Raw genomic sequence first — 22,776 nt, forward strand, 5'->3', positions numbered from 1 at the left:
CAAATTTGTTGGCATATTGAGTGCAGCACTTTAACAGCATTACTTATGAGCCACCAACAATGGGGGGTGGTGTATGCCACTGGCTGTACTTCCTGAATGGTTAGTGCCCCACTTTTGTCAAACCCCTTGAATTACAGCTGACAGTCCTGACTTCTCTCCCATCTGGGTGTGTTTTCTTTCAACTTCAATGTGGTGGTGTACAGAGGCCAACTGCCAAAACAGTTATCCTTGTTACAATATTTCTGGCCTTGACTGTAGATGGGTTTTCCCCCCGATGTACATCACTTTATGCTTGCTTACTTTGAACCTCATTTCCCATTTTGATACCAATTCCCCCAGTTTGGAGACATCCTTTTGGAGCTCTTCACTGTTGCTCATTTGTTTTAACCACCATAATTAATTAATTTGTGTCATCAGCAAACTTGGCCACTTCACTGTTCCCCCCTAATTGCATATATGAACCAGTTTAAAAACCCTGGTCCCCAAATTGCCTGTTTTGAAGTTCCTTCTCTCTTCTGAAATAATGCATTAAGCATAGAAACAATGTAACACCTCAGTAGGTTTTGGAAATGCCTTTCAGAGTTGGTTAAATCAATTATAATGCATTTCAGCACTACCTATAATTCCACGCTGAATAATTCATGCAGGATATCAGCAGCTAACACAACTCACTCTAGGATGATTATGTTCTTCTGGATGCAGTCAGATGCTGCCTTGACTTGGCAACTTTGACAATGCTAGTGCCTGTAAGAACCCTGCACTTGATGATCTTAGCAACAGCAGTGCTGAGTTTTTCTTGTTCTCTTATTATTTACTCGGGAAAGAGAGGTTTCACCTTTTCGTCATGCATCAACACCTTTCTGGGACACCTCAGGTATTTCACTTAAATCTTGACAGCTTCTGAATGCGATGAATAAATTTTAGTAATGAGCTGTAATTCCACTCCCCACCCCCCATGATAGCCTGTGACTCCCTAAAGTCTTCAATGCTGTAACTAGTCTGTTTGAAGAACTATATACAACTTTGGCCAACTCAAGGCTAAGTAAATGGGTGTAATTTTAGGGAGGAAAATATAGGTACATAGCACCATTTTGAAGTGCAACCATAATGCATGAAGTCGCCTTTCCAAAATGTATGTTTTGCTATTCAGGAACCAATTCCAAGCTTTGGATTTCTATTCCATTTCATTGATAACCTGCCTTTCTTCCATAATGATCAGTGCGTGGGTGTGGTGGGGGGAGGGGCTGTGACAAAGGGGATTCCAGGGAGGTCTCCCATCTGGGCCCTGAGCAGGCTCAGACTCACTTGGCTTCAGCAAGATGGCTGCATTATGTGACTTCAGACTAGGGAAGGGTGAACATTTTTTGAGAGCATTTTGAGGGCTTTTGTGAGTTCTCAAAAGTAATCCTCCAACCCCCACCAACACCCAACATTTGGCCCTCCCCCCTTATGATTTGAAGGGCTGTTCCTGAGGAAACTACTGCTGGTGTGCCAAAGCTCTCTTCAACTGCTGTCAGGCACCAAAGGACACTGGTGAAGTGACCTTTGCCCACCATAAGCAGTAGCTAATGCTCAAAAATGGCATTCAAAGCAGCCCCTGTGCAAACCTACAGAGACAGGCAAAATAAGAAGAGCCCTGCTGGATAAGACCAAGGGTCCATCTAGTCCAGCATTCTGCTCACATAGTGGTCAACCAGCTGCCTGTGGGAAACCCACACAAATAGGACATCAGCACAAAAGCACCCTCCCACCCATGTTCCCCTGCAGCTGGTGTACACAGGTATATTGCCTCTGATGCTGGAGGTGGCAAATAGCCATCATGGGTTATAGCCATTAGTGACCTTCTCCTCCATGAATTTGTCCGATACCCTTTTAAATTATTAATATTATTATTTATTTTATATATTTCATTTCTATACTGCCCAATAGCCAAAGCTCTCTGGGCGGTTCACAAAACCCTTTAAAGCCATCCAAATTGATGGCCATCACTACATCTTGTTGAAGTGAATTCCATAGTTTAATTCTGTGCTGTGTGAAGAAGTATTTCCTTTTATCTGTCCTGAATCTCCCACCAATCAGCTTCACAGGAGGAACCCTGGTTCTAGTGTTATGAGAGAGGGAGAAAAATGTTTCCCTATCCACTTTCTTCACACCATTCATCATTTTGTACACCTCTATCATGTCTCCCTTCTAAGCTAAACCGACCCAACTGTTGGAAGCTTTCCTCACAGGGGAGTTGTTCCAGCCCTTGATCATTTTGGTTGCCCTGTTCTGTACAATCATTGCAGCAAAATCTTGCTCAAGCAAATTTCATGATTTTTTCCCTTCGTTTCTTCTCTAGAATGTTTTGAATCCAGTTCCGTTTCTGATGGACACTGAGACCAGGTTGACCATTCCTTTGTAAACAGAAACAAATTAAACAGACTTGTTAAAAGACGTGATGTGTGATTAAATATTATCTCTGATAAAAATGCAACCAGAAAATGAGAGTAGGGAAAAATCAGATAAAACCTTTGCACCATTGACCTATTTTTATAGAAGGTAAAATAAGTAATATCCATTGATAGGATCTCTTAAAAGCTGTTGTCTGGATTAACAATGTAGTATTGTCTTTATTGCAGGCTGAACCAATTACATTGTCAATGAGTTCTTCTATGAAGCTGATAGAGAAAGATATAAACTGGTTTCATATTAGGAATTAATGTCCCATTTCAGAAAGAAACACAGCTGTTTGACGTTTATACAGATTCCTGTACACACATATTCCACTGCTGTTTTAGTGGTAAAAACATTGTGACTTTGTATGCTCCTTTCAGGTTGTCTCCATGTGGAACTTCAGTATGTTTTCTTTTTTCCTTTTAAAAATATATGAAGACATCGTTGAAGATATGATTCAATAAAATGTGTATCCAGACTTCGATGCCCTAGATGCTCAAACAAGGCTGGAAAAGATGTAGAAGTAGGACATATTTTCTATTAAATTGGGCAGAGTGAACGCTCGTAAGTTTTTTGTATTGATTTTCGTACACAGCCAGTGGTGGAAAATACAGGCTGTATTAGCTGTTACCACCACTGCAGGCACGTGGATTTATTTTTGCATACAACAGGGCATATAAATAGGAATTAAAGAGCCAGACATTAAGAACAGGGGCCTAGGTAATCCCCCCCTCCCACAAACACACTGGATAATTATATTTTCCATAGAAGTATCGGCAGACATAAATCCTCTTCTTTCTTTTAATGAAAAGGTTAAAGATGACCACTGATACATTCATATATGTTTTCATAAGTTTACAGTGTAAAGCTATACATTAGAACTAAGTCCCACTGAGTTCAATGGAATTTACTCCCAGATAAGTGTGTACAAGATGGCAGCCTTAATGAAAAATTTGTGGACTAACTTTTATACCTGGCTAGGTTAAATACCCCTGTAATTAGAAAACAACATCCAGGGAGCTGGCTGTGTTAGTCTGTTGCAGCAAAAATCACAAAAAGCCTTGTGGCACCTTAAAGACGAAGACAGTTATTATCGCATAAGCTTTCATAGACACTGTCCGCTTCTTCAGAGGTACTTATTTTTCTATTTTTTAAATTAGATTTATTAGCTGCCCATCTGGCCAGCCACCTGACTACTCTAGGAGGCGTACAATACAAATAACACAAAATACAACATAATCAACAAAACAACATTGCTCTAAAAAAAACCCTAACCCACCCCAAATGCCGTCCTGAACAGCCAGGTTTTCAAAGCCAGGCAGAAGCTGATCAAAGTGACGGCATGGTGGAGGTCACAAAGTGGGGGCCACCAGAGAAAAGGCCCTCTCCCGGGTCCTCATCAGCCTAGCTGTCCTGGCTGATGGGACAAAAAGAAGACCTTCCGAGGCTGATCTCACTGAGCGGCCTGTCTGGTGTTGCTGGAGGTGCTCCTCAAGATAGACTGGACCGGAACCATATAGGGTTTTAAAGGTCAATACCAACACCTTGAATTGGGCCCAGAAAACAACTGGTAACCAGTGCAACTCCTTCAGCACTGGAGTGATGTGATCTCGCTGATGGCTGCCATTAAACAGGAGGGCCACCGTGTTCTGTACCAGCTGCAACTTCCAAACCATCTTCAAGGGTAACCCCACATAGAGTGCATTACAGTAGTCTACGCGAGAGGAGACCAGGGCATGAGCTACTGATGGGAGCAGATGGTTAGGGAGGTAAGAGCACAGCCACCTTATCAGATGGAGTTGGTACAGCACTGCCCAGATCACGGCTGACACCTGAGCCTCCATGGACAGCTGGGAGTCTAAAATGACCCCCAGGCTGTGGACCTGGTCCTTCAGGGGTGGCCGCACCCCATTCAACACCAGGTCAACCTCCCCCAGCCTCCCCTTGTCTTCCACCAAAAGTACTTCGGTTTGGTCAGGGTTCAGTTTCAGTGTATTGTTAAGTATGAAGTGTTAACCTAAAATTGTCTGATTTAAATACACATGCTGGGCAGGGGGGATGCAAACCATGTGGTCAGAGGGAAATGAAATGCAAATAGTACAGGCAGTGATAATTAGGGCTGTGCACCTCTTTGGCCCAAAGCCCAAGTTCCAAGCCAAAGAGGGGGCCTTCAGGCTGCTTCAGGCCACTTCCGAAGTGAGGTGGAGGGGGCACGAAGTGGGTCGGGTCACTCTGAAGCTCTTTGGCGGTGCTTTGGAGCGATCCGGAAGCCCAGCCACACCATCGCTGCCGCCCAACCCCCAGCTCTTTACCTGGGCCCTCGGGGTGCATACCGGCAGCAATCTTCCTGTTTCAGGGAGTCGCCATTTTTAAAATGGCAACTCCCTGTATTTCTGGAAATAGATCCTGCACAAATGGTGCAGGAGCTTTTTCCGGAAATACAGGGAATCACCATTTTAAACATGGCAACTCCCCGGAACAGGAAGATTGCTGCTGGCATGTGTCCCCAGGTCCCAGGAGCTGGTGGTGATGGCAGAGGCACTGGTAGTAGCAGTGGAGACTTCCTGGAACAAGAGAATGGCTGTCAGCACGCATCCCAAGGGCCCAAGGGCTGGCAGCTCATGTGGCGGGGGGGCGCTTCGGTCTGGAGGCCAAGGTGGGTCGAGGGGGCCCTGAAGCAGTCCAAAGTGAATCAGACCCACCTCAGAAACCCCAAAGCGGCCTCCGAGGCAGATTGGGTGGTCCCTGCACAGCCCTAGCAATAGTTACCTTAAAAGTTGCCATTCACAAAACATTGTTGGGTGATCATACAGCCATCATTGCAATGGTGAGCAGATGAACAAATGCAGTGTAATAAAAAAGAAGACGACTTTTATCATTGTTGAATCTCTTGATGAATCGTATGTCAGGAATGTTGTGTTGATATCTGTGTTTCAAATGCCTTTGTTCAAGAATGGCCACCTTAGGCTGAAACGCTCCTCTGCTGGTTTTTTGAATATTGCTGTTCCTGATGTCAGGTTTGTGTCCACTTATTCTTTTGCATAGACTCTGGGGAACCCAGGAGGGCAGGATTGGCACCCCAGGTGAGCTAGATTTGGCCCCGTGGGCATGAGGTTCAACATTCCTGGCATAGACACTGGCCTGTTTGTCCTACATAGAATGGAGTAGGACATTTCTGGCAAATACCACCTTAAAAGAAGAGCAGGTGTATAAGAACATAAGAAGAGCCATGCTGAATCAGACCAAGGGTCCATCTAGTCCAGCATTCTGTTCATGCAGTGGCCAACTAGCTGCCCACAGGAAACCCCCAAGTAGGACGTGAGTGCAACAGCACCCTCCTGCTCATGTTTCCTAGCAACTGGTATACTGAGGCATACTGCCTCTGATACTGGAGGTAATATATGGCCACCATGACTAGTAGCCATTGGTAGTCTTATCTGCCAAGGATATGAACCTGTGCTGTGGTGGATGGCATTATTAGGTACCGTAATAATGTTGCCAGAGTAGATATAGGAGTTGGCATTTGGGTTTGGCACAGGGTCTGGTTCCTGTGTTTGTATCTCTGTTGCAAAGTCTGTTGTTGCTGGTAAGCAACTTTTTTAGATTGGCTCTCTGTAAGCAAGTACAGATCTACCAACCCAAGGCCAGTCGGAGGGAAATGTCATTGTCCAGGATGAATTGTAGATCACTGATGATACCTTGAGTGGTCTTACCTGGGAACTATCAGTAGGAATGTACGAAAGTCACTTACCGTTTCGCGGATCTGCTTCGCAGTGGGGGGGGAGGTGCTCCATCCCTTCCTCCGGAATCTTCGATGGGGGGGAGGCACTCCGTCCCTCCCCCTGGAATCTTGCCTGGCCAGCTCCGCTCCGTGGGCATTGTGAGCGGAGATGGGTTAAAGAAGACGCAGACAACAAGCTTGGGTTGAAAATTGGGCCACATTTATTGAAATAGCTGCAAAGGGGTAACTAGGACGGGCATCTAACTGTGTCAGCGGCTAGCTGGCACTTCTTGGGCGAAAACATACCCAGCCTGAGGGGTGGCGGTGATCTCGCCATCCCTCCGGACTGCCCCTTCTGGGGGAGGTAGACCTTCCGGTGTCACCCCCAACCTGGTGCCGCGAAACACCTGGGTGAGTGAGTAGGGTTGGTCTCCCAGGCAACCCTTATCCCCCCGCCAAGCCGCACAACCCGTTTGGAGGGCCCTCAGGTGTCATCTGTCACCATAAGGTGCCTCTGCATGCACAACATCCCTACTTTCCTGTTTTGCCCGTCCTAGCCGCCAACTGGAATGTGACCGATGATAAAGACCATATTCCCTTACAGGACACACTCGACCCGCAAAACAGTGTGACGTAGGCAAAAAAGACGCACAGTAATAGGCCAATCGAACTGTGAGCCAAAAAATTCCTACATGATTCCCAAAGGGCAACTGGTAATAAACCCACACTGCTTAGGGGAGGGTGGGAGGGAGCTGCGTTGAGCCAGAGAGCTGAGTTTGAGAAGGGGTCTGAGTTTAAGGCAACTCAGCCTGCCCCTCCTTGCATGGTGGTGCCACTGGGGTGCACCAATCAAAGGCCCCTGTGTCATGTCACCCCACCCGCCCGCAATGCCCCCCCCCCTTTTAGCCAGACAAGCTGGCACCGGGTGAGGGCATTTGCGAGCGGAGATGGGTTAAAGAAGACGTAGACAACAAGCTTGGGTTGAAAATTGGGCCACATTTATTGAAATAGCTGCAAAGGGGTAACTAGGACGGGCATCTAACTGTGTCAGCTGCTAGCTGGCACTTCTTGGGCGAAAACATACCCAGCCTGAGGGGTGGCGGTGATCTCGCCATCCCTCCGGACTGCCCCTTCTGAGGGAGGTAGACCTTCCGGTGTCACCCCCAACCCGGTGCCGCGAAACACCTGGGTGAGTGAGTAGGGTTGGTCTCCCAGGCAACCCTTATCCCCCCGCCGAGCCGCACAACCCATTCGGGGGGCCCTCAGGCGTCACCTGTCACGATAAGGTGCCTCTGCATGCACACCATCCCTACTTTCCTGTTTTGCCCATCCTAGCCGCCACAGGAGTCACAAGCCTAGAGCTTGTGAAACTCCTCCCACCTGTGCAGAAGAACTTCCCGCAGGCCCCTTTGCAGATCAGACAGACATATGTTATTCACTAAATGAGACAGGCGGACACCATCCTACCTGTAACGCTCCCTCCATGTCCACAGAATTCCCTGGTGGGTGGTGCATCCATCACCTCATTCACCTGGCAATAAGCCATTTCTCTGTGCACTTCCAACGTGCCCTGCCACTGGCAACATCATTCCATTCCTTCCCATTGATCCATGGGAGCAGTGAGGGCTGCAATAGACTACTTCCGGCCAGGTATGCCGGACCACCTGCATCTCAACCAAGGCCTGTTCCATCAGGTCCTCGCCTGGCTTACAGCCGAAGTCATTCCCTCCAATGTGCAGCACCTGGACCTGCGGAGGAAGACTGACAAACTTGGTGGGACAGAGTGAGGAGGGGACTCCCACCGTATGCCATGTCTATGGAGCCACTGGATCTTCATGTGACAGGGTGACAGAAGCTGAATTCTGAAGACGACATACAAGCTCTTCATGCAGCTCCAGACATCAAAACGTGCCATGTAAGAGCACCCGTACCAGCGTACAACGAGTATGCTGGTCTAAGGAATAAGCACATTAAGGGAAACTACACAATTGCCCTTAAGTCAACAGCAAACCGTTGAAGTGATAAAAAAGGAGGCCCCTCCTCAGATCCGTGGCATGCCATAAAAACCCATAAGGTGCTGCCAGAGCATAATCCGTTGACTTGCGTTTGGCTGTGGGCCACTGCCGTGCCCTTGCCATGCCGATCAATTTCATCACCAAATATGTAAATGGATTACCTTGGGCCAGACCTGTACCTTGCAGCAAATCAAGGCCCTCTGGGACAAGTCGGCCTTGTGAGCCCAGACCAACCCTGCATTCCGTTAGGGCTGCTACGTGGAACAGGGAAACGTCTTATTGGAAAGCTCAAATGGAGGGCCATGACCCCCGGAGCACGAAAGGGGTATCCGGAGAGAGAGGGTGGTTAATTTACTAATACAGGCAAACATCTGTGCCCAACACTATCTTGCACACTGAAACCTAAATTCTGACATGGAGTCAGTGAAACCCACCTTTGTGGGCTGGAAGGCTAAATGGCCAGCTTGCGACTTATGGTCCCAAATAGTCTGTTGTTCCTTAAGGAGGCGTGAAATTATGGCCAATGATCTATAGATAAGGGCCATGAATCCTATCGCTGAGGTTTTGCATAATGCGCGGCACACACACCCTGCTTTGTTGCAGGCGGCTCCTGTACGGAGAGTAGGGATGGCAGAGAATTTCTCCCCGAAACTTCGGGGGGCCGAGCACCAACGTGTTCGGCCCCCCCAACAAGTTTCGGGGAGAAATTCTCCGCACCCCCCCGCCCCCCGCACCCCCCCCGGGACGGGACTTACCTTTGCCGAATGTCCCTCCCGGCGGTGGGTCCGGCCGGCGGATCGGCGGGTGTTCGTGAGGGGCGGGAATGCCGCCGCCGCCATTCCAATAAAAGAAAAAAAAACTCCCCCGTGATAGGCTACGTGACGATTAACGTAGCCTATCACGGCTAGATCTGCAAAGTCAGCCGTGATAGGCTACGTAAATCGTCACGTAGCGTATCACGGGTGACTTAAAAAAAAAAAAAAAAGCACGTACGGATAATGGCGGCCCCATAGGGAGCCGCCATTCCCATTCCTTATTTGGTCGCTGTAGTCTACGTAAATCTTTACGTAGACTACGGCGAAAATAAGGGCAACGCCAAATACAGCGACCAAATAAGGAACGCGAATGGCGGCTCCCTATGGGGGCCGCCATTAGCGTACGCGCTTTTTTTAAAAAAAAGTCACCCGTGATAGGCTACGTGACGATTAACGTAGCCTATCACGGCTGACTTTGCAGATCTAGCCATGATAGGCTACGTTAATCGTCATGTAGCCTATCACGGGGGCGTTTTTTTTTAAAAAAAAAACTTTTGAGTTCACGGCCGGGCGAGGCGGGAAGCCTCCTCCCCGGCCTGAATTTCGGCCGGGCGAGGCGGGAAGCCTCCCCCCCGGCCTGAATTTTGGCCGGGCAAGGCGGGAAGCCTCCCTCCCGGCCTGAACTTCGCGGGGGGAGCAGCGAAGCGCCTCCCCCCCACCGTGAACAAGCTTTGAGGACAGGTAAGTGACTTTCGTCCACCCCTACTTTAAAAACAATCAAATTTCACCAGCACCTAGCACAACAACTACTTGGTCAACTTGTCTGAAATTTGGCAGGTTCACCCCTCCAGGGGGGTGGAGGGTTCTCCAAATTTCATTTATGTATCATGAAAACTGAAAATTTTATGGCTGTTGGTGTTTTCTCATGCAAGTCAATGGGAAAACACCCAAATGAGTGATTCGGATGTTCAAATCTCAGTTTGGATTCGGATCTGAGTCGAAGTGGATGGAGTCCGAATCAGTCCAAATCCAAGTGGGGCCACTTTGGAAGGTCCAAAGTGGCATCCAAAGTGAAGTGAGAGGTCCATGCACAGCCTTGGTCTTTGGGATTGTCCTTGTAAATACAGTTAATTAAACTAAAATATCTCACTTGTGTTTTGGAATCTGAAATTTAGAAAGTAAGTCTGTGTTTGAAGGCTGTAATTATTATTTGCAGATATTCCCATTTCCTACAATGCTGTGTATAAATGTTCAGAAAAAAGTGAGTGGGTGTGGGGAACAGAAGGAAAAAGCTCTATGTATAAGATAAGAATAAAAAAGAAGCTTTTACAAACATTTCTGTAAGCTGAGTATTTCAAGGCTTTGCTTTTTTTTTAATGCGGATATGTGTTGTTTTTTCCTCTGTAGCTCTTTTGAGGTTCTTATAGAATCTTATGGGAAATTACATGCCCATTAATGAATGGATGGGTCAAAAAGCCGACATAAAATGTAGGGTAGATTTTCAGGATGCCTTCTAAAAATCCTATTTGATTTCTGGAGAACTTGACAATTCTGCATTCTCTATAAGGACTTTCTGAAGAGAAAATATATGGTTACATTTCTTGGGGTGTCTAAAAGTTCTCCTGGCATAAAGGCAGGGGCAAATCCCATATGCCATGGAAGGGTTACATCAATAAAAGAATTAGTAGTCAATTATCAACATTTCCTTGCTTCTGCCAGGTCTCGAATTAAAAGAGAAATTGTCCTGAGGGAAACAGTAGGGTTGATAAGATCAAATGATATTTTAGACTGTTGATGCTCATTTGGTGAACTTAGAAGGTCTTAGCTTTAATGATCACATTTCTTACTTTCTTACAGTATCTTTACCATCAAAAGCTTAAATTAGGTGAACCTCTGACTGTCTACAGACTTTACAATAACTAAAGTATTTTCAATAGATGACAAATATTCATATCTTCTTAGTGTGCAATCCTATGCATGTTTAGATATGGCTGGCTGGGAATGTTGGAGTTGTAGGACTTTTTTTCTGTCCAAATATGGATGGGATTGTGCCCTTATTTATTTATTTATATTTGGGCTTTAACCTAAGAAGAAGGATTTATTGGGCCCAAACCAAGGATATACAGTTTAAAAATGCATATTCAAGAGAGAAAATACATATGCAGATGTGGATGTGGATTAAAAAATATATTGGATTAATGTGGAAATGGAACAGAATGGTTTTGAGTGAACACATGAACCAGAAATAGGTTTAGTATCATCTCAAGATAGTAGCAGGTGTGTAGTCTGCTACAAAGAGGTTTGAACAAGAGGTTTGAACAACAATATACTTGTAATAACTTGAGATCTTTAGGTTACATTGGATGTAAGGAAAGGCAGAAGAGCAACCACACAGAATATAGGGAAAAATTAGACCCTGGCTGTATGCAGAGTAAATGTGGAAACAGATGTTCATAATTAAACCAACAATTCATTTAGTAAGAAGTATATTTCAGTACTATTTACGGAGTTAGGTGCATGAACTCCAAAGATGGTGCCCTTATTTATTTATTTATTTATTTAGGTTTTGTGAAATTTGATTTTTTCAAGGAAATCTCTCAAAGCAAAGAGCTATACCTTTTCACTGGTTGTACAGAAGTGCATGAAACTTGGGGAATGCACAGCCCTCCTGGAGGGCATCCTACCTGCCATATTTCAGACAATTTGGACCAGGAGGCGTTGTGCTAGGCACAGGTAAAATGTGCTGTTCTCAGAAACGCAAAGCAAAGTTCATAAAGGGGTAAACAAGTTAGATGTTGAAGCGATGAGGAGGTCACTATCCCTAAACTTTGTTGTAGGTTTCTTTAAAGTGCAGATAACCCCTTTCCCCTAGTACTACTTTTCTATTCACAGTCAATAGCCCCAGGGTCTCTTTGGCTGAATTGCTTGGGGAAACACTGGCTGGTACGCAGGAAGCAAAGGCAGCAACCCTGCCAGGCGGGCACATTGGCTTGAACGAAGAGCAACGACAGTTGTCTGCGGGACTGACAGAGGCAGGGAGCAACACAGCAACCCTGCCAGGAGGGCACAGCAGCACCTCGCCCACCTCTGCCCCTGCCAGGACCCCGAAGATGCCTCATGTTGGGCTTGCTTGCTTTGCAACACACAGCGTAGCATTATATTATTTAAATAAAAGCTGTTAATGTGTGTAGTGCTTTGCCCACTGCTTTTGGAAATGTGGACTGTGTGTAGTCCTTTGACACACACCGTTTGCTTGTCCACACAGCACAACCACACACACAAACACATACAGGAGTAAAGGAAAGACAAACACTAAACTACAAGCAGGGGCGAGGGACTAACTGTAATCCTAATGGAAGAGAAATGGGCTTTTATTTTATTTTTTTAGGGAAAAGAGATTAAAAATGGGAAGGGAATGAATACAGGAACTGAGAAGGGAACATGGGGGGAGCAAAGAACAAGGAAAGGAGATGATGATAGATGATAGATGATAGAAGATAGATAGATAGATAGATAGATAGATAGATAGATAGATAGACAGACAGACAGACAGACAGACAGACAGATAGACAGAATCAAAGTAAGGGCCAACTAATGGTTGAGAGAGAATTAAAAAGTTGTGTGTGTGGGGGAGATATGAAACTACAGTGAATTTTTTAGGGATGTACGAAAGTCACTTACCTTTTCATGGATTCTGTTCATGGTGGGGCCGGAGGCGCTCCGTCCCTCCCCCTGGAATCCTCAATGGGGGGGGGAGGCGATCCGGTCCTCCCCCCCGGAATCCTGCCCGGCCGTCTCTGCTCCGCGGCGGCTCCGTGGAGCAGCTGGCCAGGGCCAGCCGCAGCTGGATTTCCGGCCGCGGACTGGTTGGTGAGGAAGATGCAAATGGCAGCTGCCATAGCGGCCGCCATTTGTGTCCAGCCAGGCAGCCATGATAGGCTACGTAAGTCTTTACGTAGCCTATCACGGCTGGGCAAAACAAAAACAAAAAACGGTGCACGCAAATGGTGGCGGCTACGGTGGCCGCCATTTGCGTTCCCTATTTTTTGCTGCTCTAGCCTATGTAAAGATTTATGTAGGCTTTTACGGCGAAAAAAAGGGAACCGCAAATAGCATAGTGGGTGCAATTTGTATTTCTCTTTTTTTTCGCCGTAAAAGCCTACGTAAATATTTACATAGGATAAAACGGCGGGGGGGGGGGGGGAGAACGCAAATAGCACCCACTACGCTATTTGCAGTTCCCTTTTTTTCGCCGTAATTGCCTATGTAAATATTTATGTAGGCTAGAATGGTGAAAAATAGGGAATGCAAATGGCGGCCACCGTAGCTGCCGCCATTTGCGTACGCTTTTTTTTTTTTTTTTACACAGCCGTGATAGGCTACATAAAGACTTACATAGCCTATCATGGCTTGAAGGACACCAATGGCGGCTGCAGCAGCCCGGCCACAGCCGGCCAGGAGACCAGCCGCCACTGCCGGAACTGCCGCCGCCACATCCACCCCAGGTAAGTTCCATCCCAGGGGATTCTGCGGGGGGACGGGGGGCAGGAGGCCATTATGCCACGGGTTCCAGGGGGCCAGATTCTAAAGAATCCGGCCTCACTGGAATCCATGGCGGAATTCTCTGCCATCCCTAGAATTTTCTGGATTTTTCAATGAACAAACAACAAGAATGAATGGTAAAGCTATTACAGAAAGGTGGGGTGGGGAGACACCAACATAGGTGTCATAGCACATGCTTTCTTCTCAGCTTTGTTCTGCCAAAGGAGTGTGGGAAATGTTAAGACTTACTCTGCCATACCTGGCAGAGACTGGCACTGTTGCTCTCAGTGGCTGCTGAACAACCAAAGGTAGGATAGGACTGGAGCTGAGAGAGAAATGCCATGGACCTTCCCTCTCAGCTCCCATCCCATCCTGCTGCCTCCACCATCACCACCGCCATTGCACATAAAGGCAGCTCGTCAGGCCAGTGGGAGGCTGCTCAATTATCAGGTGGCTCACGCACCCCAATGGATTGTGTTGTGTGTCCCCTGGGGTGTGTGCACCCCACTTTGGAGACCACTGCTTTAGCTTCTAGTCCTCTCCAGTAACACCACCTCTCTCACAATGAGCCAAAGGAGCCTGTCTCACAGCAAAGCTCACTACCTCCTCCTTCTCCTCCTCCTCCTCTCCCCCTTCCCCCCTCCATCCTCATCTTCTGCCCCTTCTGGTGGCCAGATCTCTCTCAAATTGATACATTTGGCACCTCCGCCTTCTCTCCCCTTCCCTCCCTCCTCCTCCTCCATGTGATCTTTCAGAAGCAGACACATTTTGGAGACAGCCTGTCTGGGCTACTCAGAAGGCATAAGAAGAGTTCTGAATATACAAGGTGGACCGAGGCACCTCATAGGTGACCCGCTTTGGTTCGAGGCACCTCAGTGCTGTTCTGATCTGCTTTGTAGCAAGATGAGGCAATTTCAAATCAGGCCGCTTCACCTCATTATGTGGGCTTTGGACCAAAGCAGTGCACAGCCCTACCAAGGACCTAAACATTATTGTTTTGCAAAGGAGAAACATTTGCAGTTGCTATTCTCAACAATGCCTAGTATCTTAGCATACTGGTTTATTTTTTTTTTGGGGGGGGGAATACTATCTTATACTGCAATCCTAAACACATCTATTCAGAAGTACACTCCGCTGAGTTCAGTGGGACTCACTCCCAGGTAAGTGTGTGTAGAACTGCGGCCTTAGTGTCCGAATGATGCTGATATTTATGCTGGGTCTCTTTGCTAATATTTATCACTGTCCCCAGTACAGCACAACAGTGTATGTTTTGTTTTGATTTAATTTTGGGGGGTTTTTTTAATCGTTTGCCCTGAGATGCAAGGGAAGGGTGAGATTAAGGAAAACACTGGTCTTGGTTCAATGGCAGGGGATGGAATGAGATTTCTCCCAAAGCTTGGTGTAAATAGAATCTCTGTCAACTGGCCAGAGAGCTTTGGCTGTGGGGTGGTATAGAAATGTAAATAATAATAGTCCAGTTTTTTGAGGGCCCTTGAAGAGTCACCCTTAGTGGGGCCTCTCCCTCAGTGAGTCTACGTTCTCACGTCCATCGTCCCCAGCTGCTCTTGCTTCTCGTCCTCTTCCTCATCATCACTACCACTTGCTTGCTTGACAGGCAGAGAACCAGGGAGCAAGTAAATGATGGTACCAAGTGCTCCTCCTTTTTTCTGGGCCAGAGAAAGAAGCAGGTGTACAAACAGGTTGCAATGGTAAAGAAGAGGAACAAGTCCAGGGGCTCTTGTTAAGCTTGGCAGGTGCCCAGCCACATATACACTTGATGCTGGCCCTATTTGTGAATGTCGATGGCACCTAACTTACCAAAAGTTTTTACCAAAATATATTTTTAATTAAAAATAATGGGGTTCTCCCCCCCCCGACACATACACCCCCCACAGACGCACGTGCAGACACACCAAGCATCATCCTTAGTTCTGAAAACTGACTACAAGGGAGCCTATGCAGGGCCAAAGCACACATTATGTTTTTCTTTTTTACTCTGAAGTAAGCACAGTGGGCCTGATCCAGATTGGGACCACAGCAGGGGAGAAGGGTAAAAGGCCCTTAACCCCAGAGCTAGGGCTCCAATTCAGATCAGGCCCCCCGCCCTTCTCTCTAGATTTTTAAACAAAGACGTGGCCCGCAGCAAATTTAATCAATACATTAATCGATTAATCAAGTAAAACTCATAGGACTAATCAATTAAAATGTATTTAATCAGTTTGCAGCCCTACTGAAACCCAGTAACGTTTAGAAGACAGTGAGAGTGCAATGCTACAGTGGCATTCATTGCTAAGATGTGCTATTCCAGGGCAGTAGAGGCTGGTGGCTCTGATTTTGGTGGGGCTATGCATCCATTCTGGGTTTCAGTCAGAACCATCCAGAACTCTAACGGAGCTATCCAAGGTGAGAAACCTATTTTGCGTATAGGGTTCAGCACCTTGGATAGCTCCTTTAGAGTTATGGCTGATTCTGACTGAAACCCAGAATGGATTCACAGTCCCACCAAAATCGGAGCCACCAGCTTCCACTGTCCTTAGGGTATGTTGGGCAGCACATCAGAGGCAATTGGCCAAAGATCCACAAGACCCTAAGCCCCTTCATTTTCCCAACATGCCCCTGAAAAGGGTCCAAAACAGTTTCCTGGGGCTGGTGTAGCGATTTTCTTCCTATTTGGAATCAATGGCATGGTTTTAAAAAATCCCCTCTACCTTCACCTCCCACCCCACCTCCTCCACAGTACCACACACACATACACACACAGACAGAGATGGATTGCTTTATTAATGGATTAAAAGCTAGATGTGAAACTTCTGCTGCAAAAATGACAAGAAGAATAATTACAGCAATAAATACAGATTTTTTCAAATCGGGGGAAGAACATTCAAAAATTACAAAGAATTTGGGGAGCTAGATTAACCTCCTATTGTGTTTTTAAATAAATAATATCACATTTGTAAAACTGCATCAAAATGATAGTATTTTAGCTGGTACATTCTGACTCAACAGTGCATTCCAAGGCTGAACAAGTCTCTTACTATTTTCAAAATAACTTCTTTCATTTTTGATTGCTGTTTTTCTCCTTCCTCAAAAATTAACTAACAGTGCAATCCCATAATATCTACTCAGAAGGACATCCCACTGAGTTCGGTGGAGTTATTTCCAACTTGCAATTTAGATTGCTGCCTAAATTCATTAATAGATATACATTTCATCCTTTAACTCTTTTAGGGCACAATCCTATGGCAGCTAGTCAGTGGCTAGATGGCCATAGGTTAGGCCAGTTCCCGGGAACTGACCTTCACCCCCTCCCATGCTGCCTACGAGGCAGTGTGGATCAGCCCTGCACTCGGAAGAGCAGCACGGAGCAGCGAAAACAGAGCGTTCGGGGGGGGGGGGCAGAAGTGCCTTTCCAATGCTTCCTATGAGTTATCTGGCATCTGCCTCCCCCCACACACTCTGACTTCCTGTAGCTAGACAGCCAAAATCAGCTGTCTAGCTGCGAATGTAGGGTGGCTGAAGTGCCGAGGAGAAGATTCCCTCCATGCTGCTCCTGCCCTGCATTGGATAGGTGATCGCCTCCAAGTTTGGAGGCGGCTGCCCATCTTGATAGGATTGCACCCATAGCCAATCTTCAATTGCAAAAAAGCAAATGTGGCCATGTTGTTCCTACGAAAATGCCAAAACCCTTATTAGTGTTAATACCTTCATTAGGCCAATCACAAAAAACCATCACAAAAAATACGCAAGTTTTTGAAATCACCAGATCTCTTCATCAGACAAGATATTATAAAAAGTGGGGGTGGGGGAGAGAAAAAATATGGTGTCTGCATGATCACAAGCTTTAGCTGGAAGAGGTGGAATAGGAAGGATATGCCAGCATTCAAATAAGCCTCTAGCAGTTGATGCGATAGTTTCACATTTCACCTGAAGCTGCTCCAAGGGGTCCTGGAAGGAAGAAAGGCAGATACGTTTTATCCCCATTTTTAAAAATATAAAATCCAGCTGTTACCCAGAAAGGTCTCCATCTTGCCTGAAGCACACAGGAACCTTCTGCAGGGGAAACAGAGACAGACATCTGAAGATCACCTTCAAATTTCCATTTGTAAACAGGTTCAATCTGTGCAGATAAAGCTAGATTTGTAACCAATTCTTCATGGCTTTTATCTATTGTGGGTTGGACTCATACTGGCTGTTCTGTGAATGGAAAGGCTCTTTCTGTTTGTGGAACAGATTTAGGGATGTACGAAAGCCACTTACCTGTGAGGAAATTTGATTCGCGGTGGGGGGAGGCGCTCCGTCCCTCCCCCTGAAATTCTGGCCAGGGGGGAGGTGCCCCATCCCTCCCCCCCCAAATTCTGGCCAGGGGGGAGGCGCCACATCCCTCCCCCAAAAAACTCTGGCTGGGGGGGAGGTGCCCCGTCCCTCTGGCCGCGAATCCTGGCTGGCCGGGACTGCTATTGGCGGCGGCCGTAGCCACCGCCGTTTGCATCCCTGCAGTCAGCCGTGATAGGCTACGTAAATGTTTACGTAGCCTATCACGGTGTTTTTTAAAAATCTAGCCGTGATAGGCTACGTAAATCTTTACGTAGCCTATCACGTTTTGTTTTGTTTTTTAACTTGGAAATGGCGGCAGCGGCAGCCGGTCGGAAGACTGGCCGCCGCTGCCGCCGAACCGCCGCCGAACCACCGCCGGAGCCGCCGCCGCCAGGGAAATTCACCCAAGGTAAGTCCCGTCCCGGGGGGGCGGGGGGGCAAACCATTTTGCCACCAATTTCGGGGGGCCGAATGCGCTGGCATTCGGCCTCCCTGAGATTCGTGGCGAAATTCTCTGACATCCCTAGATGAGATCCAGCAGAGGGGGCAGGGTACAATTTTCACCAGATCCTCCTTTGCCATGCAATTCCCAATCTGCACTATTGCTCATGCTGCTCTGGAGGGTCCTGCAACTAGGTATATGGAAGAAATTCATTGGGTTCTTAAATTCATACCCCCTGGAACCAAACACGGACCCAAATGCAATTTGCAGTCAGAAATCCACACATTTGCAATCCAATTCGTGCACCCCACCCCCCAAAAAAATGTGTTCGAAGAATATGTATGTTTGGGGAACACACAAACATGCTTTTCTTAATGGGAGAAAATGTGGACTTTTCAAAAATGTGCACCAAAAATGTCCACATTTCAAAAAATATGACCAGAAATACAGTCAGGGCCAGAAATATTGGAACAAGGATAACTGCTTTGGCAGTTGGCCTCTGCACACCACCACATTGAAGTTGAAAGGAAACACACCCAGATGGGAGCGAAGTCAGGACTTTCAGCTGTAATTCAAGGGGCTTGACAAAAGTGGGGCACTAACCATTCAGGAAGTACAGCCAGTGGCATACACCCCCCCATCATTGGTGGCTCATAAATGATGGAATGAATGGCTGACAAGCAGCTGCATGGCAGGTATGGCCTGTTTCCTGGGTGCCCCATGACCAATCAAGCAGAGAAAAGGCCTGGAGGTGGTTCTGAGTGTTACATTTGCATTTGATAGCTGTTCACTGGAACTCCCAACATGAGGTCCAAAGAGGTGTCCATGCAAGTGAAGGAGGCCATCATTAGGCTGAGGAAACAACATAAACCCATCAGAGAGATGGCAAAAACAGTGGGAGTGGCCAACACAACAGTCTGGAACATCCTGAAAAAGAAGGAATTAACTGGCAAGCTCAGCAATAGCAAAAGGCCTGGAAGTCTACAGAAGACAACCACAGAATTCTGCTCATGGTGAAGAAGAGGGACCCTTTCACAACATCTAGCCAGGTCAAGAATGCTCTTGCGGAGGTAGGCGTGTCATTGTCAACATCTACAGTCAAGTGACAGCTTTATGAATGTAAATACAGAGGCTTCACAACAAGGTGCAAACCACTGGTAATGCTCAAGAACAGACAGGCCAGATTAGCCTTTGCCAGCAAACACCTAAAAAAAGCCTGCCCAGTTCTGGAATAAGATTCTTTGGACTGATGAAACCAAGATTAACTTATACCAGAATGATGGGGAGAGAAAAGTATGGAGAAGGAAAGGAACAGCTCATGATCCAAAGCATACCACATCATCTGTCAAACATGGTGGAGGCAGTGTTACGGCATGGGCATGTATGGCTGCCAATGGAACCGGGTCACTGGTGTTTATTGATGACCTGACTGCTGATAAAAGCAGCAGGATGAATTCTGCAGTGTATAGGGCTGTACTTTCTGCTCAGATTCAGCCGAATGCTGCCAAACTCATAGGACGCCACTTCATATTGCAGATGGATAATGACCCCAAACATACAGCAAAAGCTACCCAAGAGTTTCTCCAGGCAAAGAAGTGGGATGTTCTTCAATGGCCAAGTCAGTCACTTGATCTCAACCCAATAGAGCATGCTTTTCACTTACGGAAGACAAGACTGAAGGCAAAAAGACCCACAAACAAGCAGCCACTGAAGGCAGCTGCAGTAAAGGCCTGGCAAAGCATCTCGAGGGAGGAAACTCAGCATTCGGTCATGTCCATGGGTTTCAGGCAGTCATTGACTGCAAAGAATTTTCATCCAGGTATTAAAGGTGATCCTTAACTTTGAAATGACGTTGGTTTGTTCCATTACTTATGAGCCACCAACGGTGTGTGTGTGTGTATGCCACTGGCTGTCCTTCCTGAATGGTTAGTGCCCCACTTTTGTCAAACCCCTTGAATTTCAGCTGAAAGTCCTGACTTCGCTCCCATCTGGGTGTGTTTCCTTTCAGCTTCAATGTGGTGGCGTACAGAGGCCAACTGCCAAAACAGTTATCCTTGTTCCAATATTTCTGGCCCTGACTGTACATACCAATTTCCAAGAACCCAATGAGTTTTGAGATCACGGACTCAAGTTCTGCTGATTCTCAGATCTTTACCCGCAACCCCCAGAACAGGGCATGCAGGGGGATGGTCTTGCAAAAATCTCCTACCTGCTCTTCCTCGGACATTAGTGGATCTGTGCCAGTTGTAAGCCTGGATCCAACCCCGTGACTTTATATACAAAGCAGAAACATTATGGGGCTTCTACCTACCATAATTCTAAGCAATTATTTTAGGATGCATTTAAAAAACTTCCTCAATTTTTAAAAAGAAATATAAATAAATGTAGACTAAATTACTCCTCTCCTCAGAACTTTTGGAACACATCACAGAAAACATGCATTTTAAGAAGTTCGGAAATGGAGCAAAAACCACACAAGGACTTTATGAAATTGTTTTGATCTCTGTCTCCATTAGAAGTATCTTCAAGAAATCTACAGATTATTAGACTGCATTTTATTTCTCTTTCATTTGTACATCAGACATTTAACTCAAGGATAAACTCCTAAACATAAGCATAATGAAATTCTACTTATATTGCATCTTAAATGGTTCATTTTACCTTTAAAACACTCTGATCTGTTCTAGTGTGTGACCCTCTGCTACAAATAACAGCCAAAGCAAATAACATTAACTCAGAATTACATGAGGAAGTTGAAAAAGATCCCCTTGACATTTCCTTCATGCAAGTCATACTTCGAGAAGTATTACTGTACCAATAAATGCAGATCTCAACCTATGTGAAAATACAGTTGTGGATGTTCAGGAGATACTGCAATTAAATATAAGTGGTGTGTGTGTGTGTGTGTGTGTGTGTGTGTGTGTTTGCAGCTGGAGCCTGAAAGAAAGAGGCACGACATCAAGAGGCAAGACTGAACACAGGCCATTTATTTAATCTTAACAGGGGGATTGAATATGTGGAGATCACCAACCCAAGGCCGTACAGGCAACGAGCCTGGGATCTGTTTGGGTGACACATGGTCCACCCAAAGCAAGTGATGGAGTTTCTTCCCAGCCTTCTCTTAGGCCACGCCCATGCAGGTTTGGAGGATTTTATTGATTGATTGATTGATTTCTATACCGCCCAATAGCCGAAGCTCTCTGGGCGGTTCACAAATAGCCATATTGAGTTATCCCCTCCAGTGCTCCACAACTCCAGGTGGATGAAACAGGTTAGCCACAAAGGCCATGTATAGCCTGCCCACGTGTCCCACAGGTGTGAGTGGCAAGTCTCAGGAATGGCCAATCATCATAAAGGTGTCTCAGGGTGCTCACCAAAACCTGCACCTTCTTGACCAAAACCTGCACATCTCTGCCACAGGAGAGGGGCACACTAGACTTGGTTTCTCTTCCCCTGCCTATGGAGAATGAAATCCTGCGGGCTCCACTGCAGATTAGATAACAAAACCTCACTACCTGCATCAGACAAATGGATGCCGTATGCCCAGTATTGTTCAATCCTGTAGTAAAAACGTAACCTAAACGCCATTGTATGTGCCTCAAGCAGCACGTAGTATTGTAAGAGCTGCACATTCAAGCAGCACGTAGTATTGTAAGTAACCTCACTACTTGCATCAGACAAATGGATGCCGTATGCCCAGTATTGTTCAATCCTGTAGTAAAAATGTAACCTAAACGCCATTGTATGTGCCTCAAGCAGCACGTAGTATTGTAAGAGCTGCGCATTCCTGGAATGAGTGAGCAGTAACCCTAAGATAAGGTAGCTAGGCAAACTGCTAGCAACCAATCGAAGTGACACGCTAGCTAAGGAATGCAAGCTGAAGTGATGAAACTGTAGCGCACGAGTTGCCCAGGGTCGACTCTGCTTTTGAGCGTGAGGTCCTTTGTCGAACTGTTTGCAAACAATAAAATTGAGTTGGGCCCAGCCTGAAGTTGACTCTCCTCTTTGGGGCAAAGTGGACTAGCCTCCAGGGGGCGACACTAGCAATTTGTGCAACAATCCTAGAAGCCAAATATCTGGAAGGGGGATTACACTACCTTCCCAGCCTTGCAAGGCAACTTGGATCTCGCGGTTCACCTTTTCCCATGCTCTGTTCAGACCCCTTGGATCACTCCTGCCCCTTCAGACAAATCTGCAGCCCAGGCCAATGGTACCAAATTCACTCAAAAATCCATTCAAGCCTGCAAAACCAGGGCTTTACTCTTCAGGCAACCTAGATCATTTCACACAAGATTAACAACAATAACCTGTGGGGAAAGGGAAACAGAACCAAACTGGAAAAGAGTGGGAGGTAAACATTTCCCATTTCATGCCTCTCATTCAACTATTGAATGGTGGCAAACTGGCTGAGACTGGGCTGTGTTCTCATTGTTGATCTTGCTGCCCTGCAGCTGGCCCAGAAAATCATACCGTGGCAACAAATGAGAACTCTCGCTTGCTCCGTTCCTTTCCAGCAATTTGCCAAGAAAAACAAGTGAGAGTGAATGAACT

This window comes from Heloderma suspectum, chromosome 4 (genome assembly GCF_057233095.1).
Source record: "Heloderma suspectum isolate Gila_16-S chromosome 4, 16-S_ref, whole genome shotgun sequence".
Classification (NCBI taxonomy): domain Eukaryota; kingdom Metazoa; phylum Chordata; class Lepidosauria; order Squamata; family Helodermatidae; genus Heloderma; species Heloderma suspectum.